Source organism: Choloepus didactylus, chromosome 13 (assembly GCF_015220235.1).
Source record: "Choloepus didactylus isolate mChoDid1 chromosome 13, mChoDid1.pri, whole genome shotgun sequence".
Classification (NCBI taxonomy): domain Eukaryota; kingdom Metazoa; phylum Chordata; class Mammalia; order Pilosa; family Megalonychidae; genus Choloepus; species Choloepus didactylus.
The window spans coordinates 24,550,633-24,572,193 of NC_051319.1; positions in this window are offsets into that span (position 1 = coordinate 24,550,633).

The following is a 21,561-nucleotide window of genomic DNA, read 5'->3' on the forward strand; positions in this document are numbered from 1 at the left end:
TTTTAGAGACTGAGCAGGCAAACATAAAACAAAGAAACAAAACACATACACACAAAACAAAACAAACAACAAAAAATTGTCCAGTGGTTTCTGATTTCTTGTTGAATAGCACCACCTCATGGTTATATTGTTTCCTTACTCTAAGAGAAGACTAACATTGTTTTCCTATTCTAGTATATTTTACTTTCTAGCCATGACTAAAACTGAAACATACTAAAATAAATACAGTTTAAACATAATTATTTTCCCAGTTTATCTGTTACATTTTACTTACCACCTTCATCTTTTGCCCTTGAGGGCTTACTCTCTTTATTTCTTTGAGCACCTACCTCATCAGTTTCTATAAAGTACCTGATAAATGAAAGCATGTTAAATGAATCTTTGTCTTTTTCACTATTCAGTGACCATCTGTACAATTATGGTTTATAATTTAATTTTTATGAGCCCTTCCTAGAATTTAGTATCCCTTACGCAAATATATGTATATGAATGCCTAATCATTTCTTAAAACTTAATGATAAAAACAGGTTTCTTAACTTTTCATAAAAACCTTTAGCATTATTACTTTGAAATACTGATTTAGAAACTTAAAGACATCCTGATTCCCATTTCTTTGTCTTTTCCTTTTCTCAAATATTAATACTGCCATTTCTTCCTACACCATGTCCTTCCTTTCTATTTCCTCCTTAGCTAAATCTGTACTTCAAATCCGTTAGTCATGCTGATGTTACAACCATGTTGCTGGCCATTCTTCCTCAGATCCCTTTCCTCTTTATTTCAAAACACATATGCCTTTCCCCTTGAATTCCACAACTAAAATGAAAGAATACAACTACCTTTAAAACCATTTGCTTTGTCATTCTTTCCATTAAAGCTTTTGATATAAGGATAAATGATTAGGTACAATTTTTTATTCATTTTTTTATTCATTTTAGTCTAAGACTGGAAACAAAGTAAATATCCAACTGACAAGGAGAAAAATGCTCCCACTTATTTAAGAATTGTTTTGACAGTTGCTCAAACTCTCTTCACGCATATTATCACCTCATATGTTACAAATGAAGATTTGATGTTCATGAAAAATTAGTTGTAGGTTAATTGGCAGTATTCAAGTGTTGGGTGATAATATTGATACATATGTGTGAGTATATAAATGACTGCTTAACTGTTAAAGAATAAGCAAGAGCCTCCCTCTTACCTTCAATGGAGATTAAAAGCAACTAGTTGGTCGTAATTCTAAGAGAAACTAGTCATCAATTAGCAGGGGAAGAAATAGAACCTTTTTAAAATGTGGATCATAAAACAGACTGCTGAATTAAACCAAATCATGGACTTTAGAGATTAGGCATTAGAGTAAAATTGGAATTTATAAAAAAAAAAAAAAAAAAAAAAATAGATCCTTTGAGTTGACAAGGAGAATGAACTTAGCAGGTAAAGGTTTGACCTAAGCAGCTGTTCAGAGCAAATAAAACCCAGAGTCAGAATATAAATATGAAGTCAGCAACCACCACAGTATGACAATATGCAAAGTCTTTCATGTGGTTACACATTTAATCCTCGATGTCCCATGGGGAAGATATTATTTTTCTGTCCATTTTACAAGTGGTAGAGTTAAGCCTTAGAAAGATTAAATAACTTGCTCAAGTTCATGAAGCTATAACTAAGCACATATAGAGTCTATTGCCTCCTGATTTCTTAGTACTTGTCTTAGTTTTCCTGAGCTGCTATGACAAATGCCACAAACTGGTTTTACTTAACAATAGGAATTTTGGCTCACAGCTTGGAGGCTTTCTTTCAGGGCCAACAACCTTCTGACTGGCCAGCAATCCTTGGGTTCCTTGACTTTCCTGTCACATGGCCATGTCTTCTCCTTTCTCTTCCAGGTTCCCACTAACTTCCAGCTTCCAGCTCCTCTCCATGGCTTTCTTTCACTCTGGCTTCCAGTTTCTTTCTCATTATAAGGCCTCCAGTAATCCTGATTGACACTTAAACTCATTCAGTTGGGCCACACCTTAAATTAAAATAACTTCTTCAAGAGATCCTATTTACAATGCATTCACACCAACAGGAATGTGAATTAGAACTAAGAATATGTCTACATTGGAATACATAATTCAATCTGTCACAGCACCTATAGAAAAGTTACTCTAAGAAGGACATTTCAAAACAGAATAATATTATATTCCTGAGAGACAGTCACAGCAGTCCTCAATTGGTGGGCAACCTGCATAGCTACCACCCAGTTAAAAATTAATTCTATAATTACATTAATATTAGAAATGGATACCATCATTCATGTTTGAATAGTTGTTGAATATGCAATTCAATTTACCAACTTAAAATTGTTTTCATTTCACATATGTTTAATGGAGGTTTTCTTTCACCCTATTAGCAATATTAACCACCCAAAATGCAAAGAACTCACACCCTATTAGCAATATTTACTATCCAAAATGCAGAGAAAGAACTCAGAGTCTTAAAATGCAAAGTGGCCTAAGTGAATGAGGCAATGAAAACAGTAACTTGATAGTGAATTAGGACAGTTTGGAATTTGGAAGATAGGGTCTTTAGATAAGGGAGGACAAAACCTCAATAATGAGGATTCAGATAAAAGATAATTTATTTATGATCATCTACTCATTCATTCAACAACTATTAAACGAATGCCTTCTTTGTACCAGAAACTATGCCAATGACTATAATACAAATAGGGAAAAGACAAAGTCCCTGCCCTCAGGGAGCTCCTGGTCTAGAGGAAGAGCACTGACCTTGGGATAACTGAGGGGTGCTTTGGGGCTCAGAAGAGGAAGAAGACCCAAATCAACAACTGATCAGGGTTGGAGGGTATCAACTTGGCCAAGTGTATGTTTCCACTTCTGGTCAAGCAAGCACTGGCCTGATTGTTTCTGTGAGGACATTGAGTGGACTCAAATGATCAGTAAGTTGATTGCATCTGTGGCTGATTACATCTACAATCAATTCAGGTGATTGCTCTCAACAGTGAGAGAAGTCTCATCCAGTTGAAGGCTTCAAAGGGAGAAGTGATGATTTCAGGTGTCAGAAGAGAGAATTTCCATCTCTACTTCAACCAGCCAGCTTCTCCTGGGGAATTCATCTAAAACCTTCTTCATCCAAATTGCCAGCTTGCATCCTGCCCTACAGAATTTGGACTTGTGCATCTTCACAATCATGTGAGCCAATTCTTATAAGAATCTCATAACATTTACAGATATATCCTGTTTGTTCTGTTTTCCTAGAGAACCCTGAGTAATACACCGGGTGTCAAGAACAGCTTCCCAGAAAGCTAATTCTAAACCTCAGTCCATAAGAGCAAATAGGAATTTTTGTACCAGTTTACAATGGGAAAGTCATTGAAGGCTTATAGTGGAATTACGCAAAAAGTGAGAAAGTTTCAGAGCAGCAAGTAACTTGGAATTGCTAGAAGTTGAGTTATGTTTGGGAAATTAGAGGGGAAAAAAAAAAAAAAAAACCACAAATAACTAGGGAGTCAGAAAAGCCAAATCATAGCAAGCCTAATAAGCCCACTAAGGAGTTTGGAACTTAATCCTTAAAGTGGTGGGAAGCTAGTAAAGAATTTTAGACAGTGCATTTCATGATTATGTAATATTTTAGAAACATGACATTAAAATTATAGTTTGAGTTTATAAAACAACAAGGGAAATGCTTTGATATAATGTTAAATAAAATGACAAGGTAAAATTATATGAACAGATAAATTATATTTACAATGTTTTCAACACTGTCTATAGGAAAACTCAAGACAAAAAGATTGAACAGAAAGGAAATATACCAAAATATTAATGATGACTGACTTTGGGTGGTAAGATTATGGTTGAAATAATTCAATAAGCATATATTGTGTACATTTAAATTTCATTTAAAAATATTTTGAGCTTCACTGCTCTCTTTGCAAAGACCTGAAAGTAGGGTGTTAGACATCTATTTTTACTTTATTGTCAATGAGTTCTAATTTTCCTGCACTAGAGTAATGCATCTTAAAAAAACAGCCATTATTCACTACAAATTCACAGTGAATTTAATGTTGTATTTGAAATGAGGTTCCTGTAATGGCATAAAACAAATTATTTTTGGTGCCACATCACCCTGCCTGGCTTAGTTGTAAATTTCCCTTTGAGAGACCACACCCCACCCACTCCCCGGGCATAACCGCAATTAGCAATGCATGCCCCTCGGAAGGGTTTGGATGATAGTTTATCCTGATGCTTTTCCTCCAAATGACCCCTTGCCCTTTCATGCTGCATAATTTACTAGCAAGGCCTGTGTTTTTGTTTCCTAGGCTACTTAAAGCAAATATCATGAAATGGTTTGGTATACAATGGGAATTTATTTGCTCACAGTTAGAGTCCAGGAATGTGTCCAAATCAAGTCATCATCAAGGCAAAGCTTTCTTGCTGAAGATCAACTGCCTGCCGACCATCCTCGGCTCCTCTGGCACATGGCAAGGGATATGGCTGGTCTCTCCCTTCTCTTCTGGGTTTCAATTATTTCTGCTTTTTGCTTCTGTGGCTCATTCTCTCTCTCTCTCCCCGCCCTCCCAGCCCCCCCACCCCCGGCCCCGTATTCATTCTGTTTCTAAAGGACTCCAGTGATAGGATTAAAACCCATCCTGAATGACGTGGGTCACACTTTAACTGAAGTAGCCTCATTAAGAGGTCCTACTTAAAATGGTTTTATACCCACAGGGATGGATTAACTTCAAGAATATGTGTTTCTGGGGTACAAACAGCTCCAAACTGTCATATCCTGCATCTCCATATGGACTGGATGATAAGACGCTGCCCTCAGCTTCTCCAAATGGCCCTTGCTGCTTCTGCTTTTCATACCCTATATGTTGGAACTTCCAATTCCCAGGATCTGTGGGAAAGCCCTACCCCTCCCTTCTGGATCACAATGAAGGCAAGAGCCCAGGACCCACATGTGCTTCTTCTGCCTCTCTCCTTCACAGACCCTCTCAGGAATCTTGATTAGGTAAACCCAGTGAGCACCTGTGATGGAACAAAGCTGTCCTTTAATGCATTCTTAGGTAGCTGGCTCTATGTGTTTGTGCCTTATCACCCAAAGAACTTTTACATAACATCCAAAACAGTTCCAAGACAATGTTTTTCTCCAAAGGATAGAGGAATTGGACTGAAATCATAATTTTTAGAGGGAGTCAATATGGTTTATAGAACTAAAAGACCATGCTTAAGCTAGCAAAGGCTTATTTCCAGATGTCTGGCCTCTGACAAATTGCTTAATATTCCCGGAAAAGGGTGTTAATAACAATGACCCACAGATGTGTGTTGGTTGTAGCGGGTATGGTAATGGCAACAGGCTGTACTGCCAAATTTCAGCTGAATTTAGTTAATTATATACCATTAATACATTCTGAGAAGTAGTGGAAAGCCCAGTGGTCATTCTTACATATATTTGATCTGATCTGTTAGAAACCTTAAGTTAATATGGAGCAGATCAAGGAAAAACATTATATTGTAGAGATTGATGCCACCTGAGACTAAGGAATTCTAATCTTTGTCTTATAAATGACTTTGGCCCAGAACCCATGAATCTCAAAGACAGTTGTATATAAATGTAGCTTATGAGGGGTGACAATGGGATTGGGAAAGCCATAAGGACCACACTCCACTTTGTCTAGTTTATGGATGGATGAGTAGAAAAACAGGGGAAGGAAACAAACAGACAAAGGTACCCAGTGTTCTTTTTTACTTCAATTGCTCTTTTTCACTCTAATTATTATTCTTGTTACTTTTGTGTGTGTGCTAATGAAGGTGTCAGGAATTGATTTAGGTGATGAATGTACAACTATGTAATGGTACTGTAAACAATCGAAAGTACGATTTGTTTTGTATGACTGCATGGTATGTGAATATATCTCAATAAAATGAAGATAAAAAAAAAAGTAAATGTAGCAATCAAAAAAAAAAAAAATAAATGACTTTGGTGGCCACCAGCAATCACTGAATTATGGCAAAGCTCTGGGTGATGATTATTCCTAGGGTCCAGACTTAGGCCTCCATGAAATGGAAATGCCACCCTCTTGCTATGATTGTGAGAAGAATGCGTACTTACACATTGGCACTAAACACACCAAGAAGCCAGTTTGTGTGATGTGGAAGCTAAGGCTTGTCTGGGAAGGCTCCAGACACAAGTGAGGTAGCTAGAAAACTGGGAGGGAGGATTTCCAGAGAAATGGAGCTGTCTAGATTCTGTGAGCAAACAGCCTTAGTTGATTGTGGGGCTCTCTCTCCTTTTAGGGAAGGTTGGGAAACATGCAAATTCATAAGCGGATGGGCTTCGTGGCAAGAATGGGCAGAATGTGACCCAAAAGGAAATAAGTAGAGGGTTCAATTTACCATTCTCTGTATCCCATACTGGAGAGCAGGGATGCAGAAAGGTTTATTTTAATGGAAACAGGAGTCCACTCTTCTCAATGGGACAAAAACATGGTAGTGGGCACTTAGTCTCAAGGCTACAAGTCAGAGGCTGAAGCCTCAAGATAGAAAATCAACTTGATGTTCTGGTCACACCCATTCCCTCATGCCCCAGGGACACCTGCTCACTCTCATTCCCCACTTACATTAAATTTTCTAGAAACTTCTTCCAGTGGAGGGCTCTATCTGAAAGGGTTTCTCACTCTAAGACTGAATGTCATAGGGATTGCCTGGCCTGGAGGGAAGTATCCACAGGATCTAAGATAATGTTTTTACCTTTTCTAGGACATTATCTACAGAAAGAGTTAAGGACAAGCTTCCTTTCCTAGGATGGCAAAAATTTTGCTAAGGGAAAGGTATAACCTAAAGAAAATATTTATCTTGAAAACAAAACATTATTAATAACTACTTGTCTTTCTAGGTAAAGGCACAATTAACCTCGAAAGCAAATAGTTCTTTGGTTATAGGAAAGCATCTTGACAGGCAACACTGGGCATTTTTTTTTTTTTTTTTTTTTTTTTTTTTATTGTACAAGGTAGGGCTCCCAAGATAATCTAGGTAAAAAAGACTTAGGGAAAAAATTAAGTTAAATGTCTCTCTGTGAGTAAAGTAACGGGTTTTGTAGATATCTACCAAGGCATTGTTCTAGTTTGCCAATGCTGCCTTTGTGCAAAATACCAGAAATGGATTGGCTTTTATAAAGGGGGTTTATTTGGTTACACAGTTACAGTTTTAAGGCCATAAAGTGTCCAAGGTAAGACATCAACAATGGGGTACCTTCACTGAAGGATGGCCAATAGCATCTGGAAAACTTCTGTAAGCTGGGAAGGCATGTGGCTGGTGTCTATTCCAAGTTCTGGTTTCAAAATGGGTTTTTATTCATTACATGTACAGTGAAACTGACAAAAAAAGAGGAATAGTAGATCCTTGAGAAAGAAAAAAGAAACATATCTCAAGCCAGTCAGTAGATAGACAAGTCTCTCAGGCATCCTGGGTAAGGGTTTCACCAAATATTAGTGAGAAAGTGTTGGGGACAATTAAGGTACCATATATAATATTCACCTTCAGCGATACCGGTAACATGCAACATGGCCGCCAGGGCTGATGCAAGAACAGCCTAAGCTATAATTAGCCTTCTTCAAGGAAGTAACAGTAGTTCTCACCTAAGCAGTAGCTAGTTTGCGCCTAAACAGTAGCCGCCCATTGGCCATCCACCCCAGCAACAGTTACCACCAATCCCAGACCCCCAGCAACAGCAACCGCCAATCCCCCTACATCTGCCTTCCACCCTAGCAACAGCAGCAGCCAATCCTAGATCGCCACCCATCCTTACTAGCCACTCCCTCCACCCTTAGAGTATATATACCCTGCCTCTTCAATAAAATTTTGCAGCTTGATCAGAAACCTGTCTTGCTGTCATTCCTCATGTCTCTTGTCCCATACCATTCCTCCTTCACGGGACTCGGAGCCTCCGTTGAACGTCCCGCGGGCCGGGACAAGAAAGTATTGAAAGTTGTTATCCTAATCCCACTTGTATTATCTTTAGTTTATTCTGAAGTAGAAAATGTCTGTGACCAAACTTCAGTCAACCAACTACATGTTCATTTTCTCTGTAAAGCATACTGTCTAATGCTCAAAGCATGCTGAATGCTCCAGCAGCAAAGATCAGATTAAGGATATTGCCATCCAACCTGTGATTCTTGTTGCATATGGTCTCAAGTTTACCACCATTAAATTGAAGGAGGGACAGTCAGAGTACAGAGACCAGTAAATAAAAGCCCAGATTTCCCAGGTTTATAACCATGTCTAGATTATTGTTTTGCTGTGGTTACTTATACATGGAAATGACCAGAAACAAATAGACCAAAGGTCAAGGGTTTTTTAAGGAAATTCTGATGGCAGACTGACCTTGTGATTTCTTTGTCAATAAAATTCCCATGATTATTTGAACCTCAAAGCAACTCCTGGAACTCCAAACCCCTTGCAACAGCAACAAGACCATAAGAACTGTGTAGTCTTCCAAAAGGGCACGTGATCCATTGCCCTCTTCCTGAAAGGTATTTGATAAAGCAAAAGGCTAGGGGCCATGGGGGACCAGGAATAGGCTTATTACCCCAGGGAACAAAACCTGGACTGCCAACTGATCATGAAACTAACTTTACTGTCATGGCACGGTGCATTTGCAATTGCTTTGTTGTCCACTTTCCTATTGTGATTTTACTGTTTTTACTCTGCCTTTGTAGGGAAAGAAATGTAACTTGCCTTTCAGTTAGTTTAGGTCGCCAAACCACCATGAGTCACCTTTGGACTTGGTGAAAAGACTACATCACCAAGAGACCATGCACTTGAATGCAGGAATTCGATGAGACTTTGGGGATGGATGTCTCCATTAGGAATGGAGATGTTTTCTGTGTGGGAAGGCAGATTTTATGTGCAGCAATAAGCAGTTATTTCAATGGGCAAATACAGAGAGATGCCCAATGTTTTCAGGCCTGAGAGAAGAGTGCAAATTAAGGCATCATATCAGGCTAAAAAACAAATGGAAGATGTTTGTGATAGATTGTTCCTAAGATGATCATGGAAATGTCTCCTGTCCTTCATGGGAGGATTTTTTTTTTTTTCCAATGTGTCTTTGCTTCTCCTTTCATCAAGTGGCTGCACCATTTTCCCACCCACTTCCCTTGAGCTGGGCCATTCCTATGACTTGCTTTGACCAATAGAATACAACAGAAGTGTGACTTCTGGGCCTAGGTCATAAGAAGACTCATAGCCTTGGTTTTCATCCTCTTGGAAGCCAGCTGCTGTGTAAAGGATCTCAAGATGATGAAAAAATACATCGAAAGGGTGGCTGTATGTGAAGAACTAAGGTGTTCCAACCAGCAGTCTGTACCAAGGCTCCAAACAAATGAGTGAAGCCGATTTTGATCCTCTAGCCCTTGCCAGGAGCCATAAGATGGTTGTGTTTTAAGCCACAACATTTTGGAGTAGTTTATTACTTAGCCATAGATGACTGAAACATTCTTCCTACCTTGACAAAGACAGACACACCTGAAAGGCCAGATGCAAGCTTAGATTTTTCAGATTCCTCAGAGTTCCGCACAGGAATTTGCTGACGTCAGGCAAGTTGGCTCATGCCCTCTCCCTTTCTCTTCCCATTTCCAGCTCTGTATATCACACGGACCCTCACACACATGTATGAGAATTCCCAGCCTGCTCACCCAAGCTCCATTTATATTCCCGAAGTGCATGCAGTTTACTTTCCAAAGGACCCATCTGAGGATGAGACCTGCAAAGCCACTGGAAGCAGGCTCAATGCTGTTTGGACAGGAAATTCTGGCGACCTATCTAGCTAGATCTAGAAGGAGGGCATGGATTCTGGTTGGACATGTCCTCTTGTGGAGTCCTCATCCCTTATGGAGTAGCGTGAGCAGAAGAGGTCGGAATGAAATCTGAAGAATTTGCCAGCTGTCAAAAGTTACTGGCCAATTTTGCATTAATTGAAAAATATGAGTGTGAAAAGAAAGTCACTGTTCTATGCAAGTTAAGTTAAATGGTTTGGAAAGGCTCCATAAAGTCTAGAGAAAAAAAAAGTGGTGTTGAATCAAGAGTGAGACAACTATAAAAAAACAATGGGAGTTAAGGGAATCATAAAAATATGGATGATTCTGCACCTAGAGAGCTTCAGAAGTATCTGTAGTTTTTTTTTTTCCTCCACACTAAAAACATTGAAACTGGACAATTTTAAAGGATGCCTTATGTGTATGGTTTATTCAAGAAAGATCAAGCTGAAATTCAAATAGTGGACAGAGAAGGGCTTGATGCTACACCTAAATATTGACTAATAAATGTACATGTATACATTTTAAGTTAGACAAATATTTAAGGTATTCTTGGCTTTAAATAACTTTTGTTTAGCCAAATATCTGAAAGGCAAAAACACAAGAAAGGGCTATGATTGTACACAATTACACTTACGGAAATTTCTTTAGAAATAATATATAATTCTTATTTGGAACTTTGAATTCAGTCACTCTAAACTAACTGTTTTGCGGTTTTCATAAAATCGCAAATTATAGATTAATGTTTGGTTGAAGTGGGCTACAATTTTGGTCAACTTGGTTATGAAGCTGATGCCCAAACTCCTTTAAAAATTGCTTTCTCTTTGTTAAACGGCCAGGTGAAAACTTCTAGTTTTTTACTTACCTATTTAATCAAATAGCTCTAATCTAATGTATTTAGTGCCATTTACTGATAACTGGAGCCTCTTCTGTGTTTAAAAGTTTGACAGAGGCAAGATGGCAGACTGGTGAGCTGTATGTTTTAGTTACTCCTCCAGGAAAGTAGGTAGAAAGCCAGGAACTGCGTGGACTGGACACCACAGAGCAATCTGACTTTGGGCATACTTCATACAACACTCATGAAAACGTGGAACTGCTGAGATCAGCGAAATCTGTAAGTTTTTGCAGCCAGGGGACCCACCCCTCTCCCTGCCAGGCTCAGTCCCGGGGGAGGAGGGGCTGTCAGCTCCGGGAAGGAGAAGGGAGAACTGCAGTGGCAGTTCTTATCGGAAACTCATTCTACTGACGCAAACTCCAACCATAGATAGACTGAGACCAGACACCAGAGAATCTGAGAGCAGCCAGCCCAGCAGGGGGGAGACAGGCATAGAAAAAAAAACAACACGAAAAACTCCAAAATAAAAGCGGAGGATTTTTGGAGTTCTGGTGAACATAGAAAGGGGAAGGGCCCTGAGGTGCATATGCAAATCCTGAAGAAAAGCTGATCTCTCTGCCCTGTGGACCTTTCCTTAATGGCCCTGGTTGCTTTGTCTCTTAGCATTTCAATAACCCATTAGATCTCCGAGGAGGGCCCTTTTTTTTTTTTTTTAATCGTTTTTTCTTTTTCTAAAACAATTACTCTAAGAAGCCCAATACAGAAAGCTTCAAAGACTTGCTATTTGGGCAGGTCAAGTCAAGAGCAGAACTAGGAGAACTCTGAGACAAAACGCAATAATCCAGTAGCTGAGAAAATTCACTAAACACCACAATTTCCCAAGAAAAGGGGGGTGTCCGCTCACAGCCATCATCCTGGTGGACAGGAAACACTCCTGCCCATCGCCAGCCCCATAGCCCAGAACTTCCCCAGACAACCCAGTGTGATGGAAGTGCTTCAAATAACAGGCACACACCACAAAACTGGGCGTGGACATTAGCCTTCCCTGCAACCTCAGCTGATTGTCCCAGAGCTGGGAAGGTAGAGCAGTGTGAATTAACAAAGCCCCATTCAGCCATCATTTCAGCAGACTGGGAGCCTCCCTACACAGCCCAGCAGCCCAAAACTGCCCTGGGGGGACGGCACTCACCTGTGACATAGCACAGTCATCCCTCAACAGAGGACCCGGGGTGCACGGCCTGGAAGAGGGGCCCACTTGCAAGTCTGAGGAGCCATACGCCAATACCAAGGACTTGTGGGTCAGTGGCAGAGACAAACTGCGGCAGGACTGAACTGAAGGATTAGACTATTGCAGCAGCTTTAAAACTCTAGGATCACCAGGGAGATTTGATTGTTAGAGCCACCCTCCCCTCCCTGACTGCCCAGAAACACGCCCCATATACAGGGCAGGCAACACCAACTACACATGCAAGCTTGGTACACCAATTGGACCCCACAAGACTCACTCCTCCACTCACCAAAAAGTCTAAGCAGGGGAGAACTGGCTTGTGGAGAACAGGTGGCTCGTGGACGCCACCTGCTGGTTAGTTAGAGAAAGTGTACTCCACGAAGCTCCAGATCTGATAAATTAGAGATAAGGACTTCAATTGGTCTACAAATCCTAAAAAAACCCTATCAAGTTCAGCAAATGCCACGAGGCCAAAAACAACAGAAAATTATAAAGCATATGAAAAAACCAGACGATATGGATAACCCAAGCCCAAGCACCCAAACCAAAAGACCAGAAGAGACACAGCACCTAGAGCAGCTACTCAAAGAACTAAAGATGAACAATGAGACCATAGTACGGGAGATAAGGGAAATCAAGAAGACCCTAGAAGAGCATAAAGAAGACATTGAAAGACTAAATAAAAAAATGGATGATCTTATGGAAATTAAAGAAACTGTTGACCAAATTAAAAAGATTCTGGACACTCATAGTACAAGACTAGAGGAAGTTGAACAATGAATCAGTGACCTCGAAGATGACAGAATGGAAAATGAAAGCATAAAAGAAAGAATGGGGAAAAAAATTGAAAAAATCGAAAGGGACCTCAGGGATATGATAGATAATATGAAACGTCCAAATATAAGACTCATTGGTGTCCCAGAAGGGGAAGAAAAGGGTAAAGGTCTAGGAAGAGTATTCAAAGAAATTGTTGGGGAAAACTTCCCAAATCTTCTAAACAACATAAATACACAAATCATAAATGCTCAGCGAACTCCAAATAGAATAAATCCAAATAAACCCACTCAGAGACATATACTGATCACACTATCAAACACAGAAGAGAAGGAGCAAGTTCTGAAAGCAGCAAGAGAAAAGCAATTCACCACATACAAAGGAAACAGCATAAGACTAAGTAGTGACTACTCAGCAGCCACCATGGAGGCAAGAAGGCAGTGACACGATATATTTAAAATTCTGAGTGAGAAAAATTTCCAGCCAAGAATACTTTATCCAGCAAAGCTCTCCTTCAAATTTGAGGGAGAGCTTAAATTTTTCACAGACAAACAAATGCTGAGAGAATTTGCTAACAAGAGACCTGCCCTACTGGAGATACTAAAGGGAGCCCTACAGACAGAGAAACAAAGAAAGGACAGAGAGACTTGGAGAAAGGTTCAGTACTAAAGAGATTCGGTATGGGTACAATAAAGGATATTAATAGACAGAGGGGAAAAATATGACAAACATAAACCAAAGGATAAGATGGCTGATTCAAGAAATGCCTTCACGGTTATAACGTTGCATGTAAATGGATTAAACTCCCCAATTAAAAGATATAGATTCGCAGAATGGATCAAAAAAAATGAACCATCAATATGTTGCATACAAGAGACTCATCTTAGACACAGGGACACAAAGAAACTGAAAGTGAAAGGATGGAAAAAAAATATTTCATGCAAGCTACAGCCAAAAGAAAGCAGGTGTAGCAATATTAATCTCAGATAAAATAGACTTCAAATGCAGGGATGTTTTGAGAGACAAACAAGGACACTACGTACTAATAAAAGGGACAATTCAGCAAGAAGAAATAACAATCGTAAATGTCTATGCACCCAACCAAGGTGCCACAAAATACATGAGAGAAACACTGGCAAAACTAAAGGAAGCAATTGATGTTTCCACAATAATTGTGGGAGACTTCAACACATCACTCTCTCCTATAGATAGATCAACCAGACAGAAGACCAATAAGGAAATTGAAAACCTAAACAATCTGATAAATGAATTAGATTTAACAGACATATACAGGACATTACATCCCAAATCACCAGGATACACATACTTTTCTAGTGCTCATGGAACTTTCTCCAGAATAGATCATATGCTGGGACATAAAACAAGCCTCAATAAATTTAAAAAGATTGAAATTATTCAAAGCACATTCTCTGACCACAATGGAATACAATTAGAAGTCAATAACCATCAGAGACTTAGAAAATTCACAAATACCTGGAGGTTAAACAACACACTCCTAAACAATCAGTGGGTTAAAGAAGAAATAGCAAGAGAAATTGCTAAATATATAGAGACGAATGAAAATGAGAACACAACATACCAAAACCTATGGGATGCAGCAAAAGCAGTGCTAAGGGGGAAATTTATAGCACTAAACGCATATATTAAAAAGGAAGAAAGAGCCAAAATCAAAGAACTAATGGATCAACTGAAGAAGCTAGAAAATGAACAGCAAACCAATCCTAAACCAAGTAGAAGAAAAGAAATAACAAGGATTAAAGCAGAAATAAATGACATAGAGAACAAAAAAACAATAGAGAGGATAAATATCACCAAAAGTTGGTTCTTTGAGAAGATCAACAAGATTGACAAGCCCCTAGCTAGACTGACAAAATCAAAAAGAGAGAAGACCCATATAAACAAAATAATGAATGAAAAAGGTGACATAACTGCAGATCCTGAAGAAATTAAAAAAATTATAAGAGGATACTATGAACAACTGTATGGCAACAAACTGGATAATGTAGAGGAAATGGACAATTTCCTGGAAACATATGAACAACCTAGACTGACCTGAGAAGAAATAGAAGACCTCAACCAACCCATCACAAGCAAAGAGATCCAATCAGTCATCAAAAATCTTCCCACAAATAAATGCCCAGGGCCAGATGGCTTCACAGGGGAATTCTACCAAACTTTCCAGAAAGAACTGACACCAATCTTACTCAAACTCTTTCAAAACATTGAAGAAAATGGAACACTACCTAACTCATTTTATGAAGCAAACATCAATCTAATACCAAAACCAGGCAAAGATGTTACAAAAAAGGAAAACTACCGGCCAATCTCCCTAATGAATATAGATGCAAAAATCCTCAACAAAATACTTGCAAATCGAATCCAAAGACACATTAAAAAAATCATACACCATGACCAAGTGGGGTTTATTCCAGGCATGCAAGGATGGTTCAACATAAGAAAATCAATCAATGTATTACAACACATTAACAAGTCAAAAGGGAAAAATCAATTGATCATCTCAATAGATGCTGAAAAAGCATTTGTCAAAATCCAACATCCCTTTTTGATAAAAACACTTCAAAAGTTAGGAACTGAAGGAAACTTCCTCAACATGATAAAGAGCATATATGAAAAACCCACAGCCAGCATAGTACTCAATGGTGAGAGACTGAAAGCCTTCCCTCTAAGATCAGGAACAAGACAAGGATGCCCGCTATCACCACTGTTATTCAACATTGTGCTGGAAGTGCTAGCCAGGGCAATCCAGCAAGACAAAGAAATAAAAGGCATCCAAATTGGAAAAGAAGAAGTAAAACTGTCATTGTTTGCAGATGATATGATCTTATATCTAGAAAACCCTGAGAAATCGACGACACAGCTACTAGAGCTAATAAACAAATTTAGCAAAGTAGCGGGATACAAGGTTAATGCACATAAGTCAGTAATGTTTCTATATGCTAGAAATGAACAAACTGAAGAGACACTCAAGAAAAAGATACCATTTTCAATAGCAACTAAAAAAATCAAGTACCTAGGAATAAACTTAACCAAAGATGTAAAAGACCTATACAAAGAAAACTACATAACTCTACTAAAAGAAATAGAAGGGGACCTTAAAAGATGGAAAAATATTCCATGTTCATGGATAGGAAGGCTAAATGTCATTAAGATGTCAATTCTACCCAAACTCATCTACAGATTCAATGCAATCCCAATCAAAATTCCAACAACCTACTTTGCAGACTTGGAAAAGCTAGTTATCAAATTTATTTGGAAAGGGAAGATGCCTCGAATTGCTAAAGACACTCTAAAAAAGAAAAATGAAGTGGGAGGACTTACACTCCCTGACTTTGAAGCTTATTATAAAGCCACAGTTACCAAAACAGCATGGTACTGGCACAAAGATAGACATATAGATCAATGGAATCGAATTGAGAATTCAGAGATAGACCCTCAGATCTATGGCCGACTGATCTTTGATAAGGCCCCCAAAGTCACTGAACTGAGTCATAATGGTCTTTCCAACAAATGGGGCTGGGAGAATTGGATATCCATATCCAAAAGAATGAAAGAGGACCCCTACCTCACCCCCTACACAAAAATTAACTCAAAATGGACCAAAGATCTCAATATAAAAGAAAGTACCATAAAACTCCTAGAAGATAATGTAGGAAAACATCTTCAAGACCTTGTATTAGGCGGCCACTTCCTAGACTTTACACCCAAAGCACAAGCAACAAAAGAGAAAATAGATAAATGGGAACTCCTCAAGCTTAGAAGTTTCTGCACCTCAAAGGAATTTCTCAAAAAGGTAAAGAGGCAGCCAACTCAATGGGAAAAAATTTTTGGAAATCATGTATCTGACAAAAGACTGATATCTTGCATATATAAAGAAATCCTACAACTCAATGACAATAGTACAGTCAGCCCAATTATAAAATGGGCAAAAGATATGAAAAGACAGTTCTCTGAAGAGGAAATACAAATGGCCAAGAAACACATGAAAAAATGTTCAGCTTCACTAGCTATTAGAGAGATGCAAATTAAGACCACAATGAGATACCATCTAACACCGGTTAGAATGGCTGCCATTAAACAAACAGGAAACTACAAATGCTGGAGGGGATGTGGAGAAATTGGAACTCTTATTCACTGTTGGTGGGACTGTGTAATGGTTCAGCCACTCTGGAAGTCAGTCTGGCAGTTCCTTAGAAAACTAGATATAGAGCTACCATTCGATCCAGCGATTGCACTTCTCGGTATATACCCGGAAGATCGGAAAGCAGTGACACGAACAGATATCTGCACGCCAATGTTCATAGCAGCATTATTCACAATTGCCAAGAGATGGAAACAACCCAAATGTCCTTCAACAGATGAGTGGATAAATAAAATGTGGTATATACACACGATGGAATACTACGCGGCAGTAAGAAGGAACGATCTCGTGAAACATATGACAACATGGATGAACCTTGAAGACATAATGCTGAGCGAAATAAGCCAGGCACAAAAAGAGAAATATTATATGCTACCACTAATGTGAACTTTGAAAAATGTAAAACAAATGGCTTATAATGTAGAATGTAGGGGAACTAGCAATAGAGAGCAATTAAGGAAGGGGGAACAATAATCCAAGAAGAACAGATAAGCTATTTAACGTTCTGGGGATGCCCAGGAATGACTATGGTCTGTTAATTTCTGATGGATATAGTAGGAGCAAGTTCACAGAAATGTTGCTATATTAGGTAACTTTCTTGGGGTAAAGTAGGAACATGTTGGAAGTTAAGCAGTTATCTTAGGTTAGTTGTCTTTTTCTTACTCCCTTGTTATGGTCTCTTTGAAATGTTCTTTTATTGTATGTTTGGTTTCTTTTTAACTTTTTTTTCATACAGTTGATTTAAAAAAGAAGGGAAAGTTAAAAAAAAAACAAAACAAAAAAAAAAGAAGGAAAAAAAAAAAGATGCAGTGCCCCCTTGAGTAGCCTGTGGAGAATGCAGGGGTATTCGCCTACCCCACCTCCATGATTGCTAACATCACCACAGACATAGGGGACTGGTGGTTTGATGGGTTGAGCCCTCTACCACAGGTTTTACCCTTGGGAAGACGGTTGCTGCAAATGAGAGGCTAGGCCTCCCTATGGTTGTGCCTAAGAGCCTCCTCCCGAATGCCTCTTTGTTGCTCAGATGTGGCCCTGTCTCTCTAGCTAAGCCAACTTGAAAGGTGAAATCACTGCCCTCCCCCCTACGTGGGATCAGACACCCAGGGGAGTGAATCTCCCTGGCAACATGGAATATGACTCCCAGGGAGGAATGTAGACCTGGCATCGTGGGACGGAGAACATCTTCTTGAGCAAAAGGGGGATGTGAAAGGAAATGAAATAAGCTTCAGTGGCAGAGAGAATCCAAAAGGAGCCGAGAGGTCACTCTGGTGAGCACTCTTACGCACACTTTAGACAACCCTTTTTAGGTTCTAAAGAATTGGGGTAGCTGGTGGTGGATACCTGAAACTATCAAACTACAACCCGGAACCCATGAATCTCGAAGACAGTTGTATAAAAATGTAGCTTATGAGGGGTGACAAGGGGATTGGGAAAGCCATAAGGACCACACTCCACTTTGTCTAGTTTATGGATGGATGAGTAGAAAAATAGGGGAAGGAAACAAACAGACAAAGGTACCCAGTGTTCTTTTTATTTCAATTGCTCTTTTTCACTCCAATTATTATTCTTGTTATTCTTGTGTGTGTGCTAATGAAGGTGTCAGGGATTGATTTGGGTGATGAATGTACAACTATGTAATGGTACTGTGAACAATCGAAAGTACGATTTGTTTTGTATAACTGCATGGTATATGAATATATCTCAATAAAATGAAGATTAAAAAAAAAAAAAAAAAAGACATAATGCTGAGCAAAATAAGCCAGGCACAAAAAGAGAGATATTGTATGTTACCACTAATGTGAATTCTGTGAAAAATGTACAATGTTTTATACTGTAGAATGTAGGGGACCTAGAGATACCAATTAGTGGAGGGGGAATGATAATCTAATAAGAACAGATAAACTATGGAGGGTAATCTCAATGTTATGGGAATGCTCAGGAAGGATTATGGTTTGTAAACTTTCTTGGATATAGTAAGATCATGTTGGAAGCAATAGAGTTATTTTAGGTTTTTTTTTTCTCTTATTCCTTTGTTTTCTTAGGGGTTGTTAATTTTCTTGGGGTATGGTAGGAACATGTTGGAAGCAATGTAATTATTTTAGATTATTTGTTTTTCTTACTCCTCTGTTTGGACATGGTTTATTAATTTTCTTGGGGTATGGTAGGAACATATTGGAAGCAAAGTAGTTATTTTAGGTTATTTGTTTTCCTTAATCCATTGCTTTGTTTGAAATGTTGTGGGGTTTTTTTGGTTGTTGTTTGCCTGTTTGTTTTTAATTTTTTGATAAACAAAGTTAAAAATTGAAAAAAAATCAGTAGAAAAATGGGAGTAAAAACTAAATGACAAATAGGTGGGATGGGGGGATGGTTTGGGTATTCTCTTTTCAGTTTTATTTTTTATTCTTATTCTGATTCTTTCTGATGTAAGGAAAATGTTCAGAAATAGATTGTGGTGATGAACGCATAACTATATGATCATACTGTGAACAGTTGATTGTATACCATGGATGACTGTATGGTTTGTGAATATATTTCAATAAAACTGAATTAAAAAAAAAAAAAAGTTTGACAGAGGAGCTGTCTCTTTTTTTCTACAATTAGGAACAAAACTACAGTAATCACTTCACTATTTCCTTTTTATTCCTGAACCTATATTTTTCTCCTTTTTTCTTCAAATGTCCCCACTCATTTATCTAACTGTCCCTGAATTTGATATATATAAAGAAACTCGAATAGTTTTCTCTGAAATTATTGTGATATAGTCCTTAAATTCCTTTTTGGCCCCCCTAATTTCTAGATGACATTTAACCAGTGACATTTTGTGGGCACTATTCTCCATAGTACGTTAAGGTATTAAAGCTTTTAAACTCTTCTTTCTTTCTAAACACATCTAAACACATACAGACTCACTCAAGGATGTGACCTAGGAATTCCTGAGCCAACACCAGAAATATGAATTTTCTAAGGTTGTATTTTCTAGGGTGAAAATTAAAAAAAAAAAAAAAATGGAAATGGAAAATAATTCCTTTAAAAAATAAAAGCTGCCTTTTCCTTAAGGTCAACGAGGTCTTCCAATGCAGTTTTTGAAACATGTTTCAGTTTTTCTTAAGGGTCATTCATCCAATATCATGGACATAGTAAGTGATGGATCAAGGATATGTAACCAAACAGTCTGATTTTAGAAGTTATACCGTTAATTAATATGCTATAGTGCTTCTCAGAACTAAAAATGTATGCTAAAGAATTAAGAACTGGATAATGTAAAGAAATAGATGTAGATACATAAAATTTGTTAGTGGTTTAAACCTATAAATTCTTAATTCCTTTATCTGAAAAGTCCCTGTGGTTCTCTCTCTTCCCCACTCCAAAATAAGAAATAGCTTTAAGAATGTGACTGATTCTTAGAAGGAATGTTCTTTTCTCTGAGTTTCAGAACACATCAGAAAGAAGTAAATCAGACTTAGCTCTACATGAGGCTAGAGACTGATGATGTTCCAATCATCAGTAAATGGCATGATAATAACTACCTCTCGCCTAATTTATTTCCGTAAGAAAATATGTGTAGTAACTTTAGCTTAGTATCTAAAATGTAGCAACTGCTCAGTGATTACCCAGTTTCTTATTATTATGGAAAAATAAAAGAGAAAGGGATAATTTAGAAGCTCTTAACACTAAATGATAGTTCAGGAAAAAAAATGATTGGAACAAAATGACATATACAGTATAATTATAAATTATCACTTCAGGATCACAGATAATATTATGAGGGATTGGGAAAAAATTAATAGTTGCTCTGGTGAGGTTATAAGTAATATATGTTTTTAAATATGTTTTTTCATTTAAAGCAAATGTTTGGATTCAATTCACCACTGTATGACTCAATATAAAGAGCTAAATGGAAGAAATCTAATAAGAAATCCCTACACAGGGGATTATTTAGAAGACATTGCCATTTCATCTGAACATGGTGCCCATTTGCAGAAAATACCAAATTTTCCAGCAAACTATGGCATCAGTCAAAAAATTAAAGTACAGAAAGGAAAAAATGCAAGTAAAGCAATGTGGTGATAAAGAGCAGAGTAGAGGAATGGAAAGGGAACTCTTTTTCCTTATTTGTTTCACATTCCTCCTGGGGAACCACACTGATCCAATCCAGAAGAGCACTGATCTTGAGATGTGCACATTCTCCAGGCTTCCTCCCCAACTCCACAGAAACATACTTGGGCAATCCCTAATAGAATCATGCTTTTCAGAAGAATGCTGAGGAAATCTCCCCTCTCATTTGATGAGCAGTGAGGATGTATCTTAAAGGGCAATTTATTAATTTTTTCCATCAGTGGTCAAAAGAAATGGAATATTACTTAAATGACCCCATATAAAGAAATAGATTAATGGGAACAGTTGAATAGTAGAGCCTTATCTATTAAGAATACTAAATTTCAGAATTTGTAATAATTTGAACAGAACTTGAAATTGACCATGACTGAGTCTATGAGAAAGTTTTCCGAGACATATTACTTTAAAGTCTTAAACTTGGTTTCATATTTTGAAAAGAGTCCATTTGGTAAATTAGTATTTCAAATAAAATTATAGAACAATTATAGTATTTAAAGGAGTACCCTTTCAAGCATCTCTATATTTTACAAAGCACCATTATAAATGCAAATGATTGACAGTATAAAAGCAAATCATTTTTATTTAAAAATGAAAGCATCTTTAAGACAATTTAA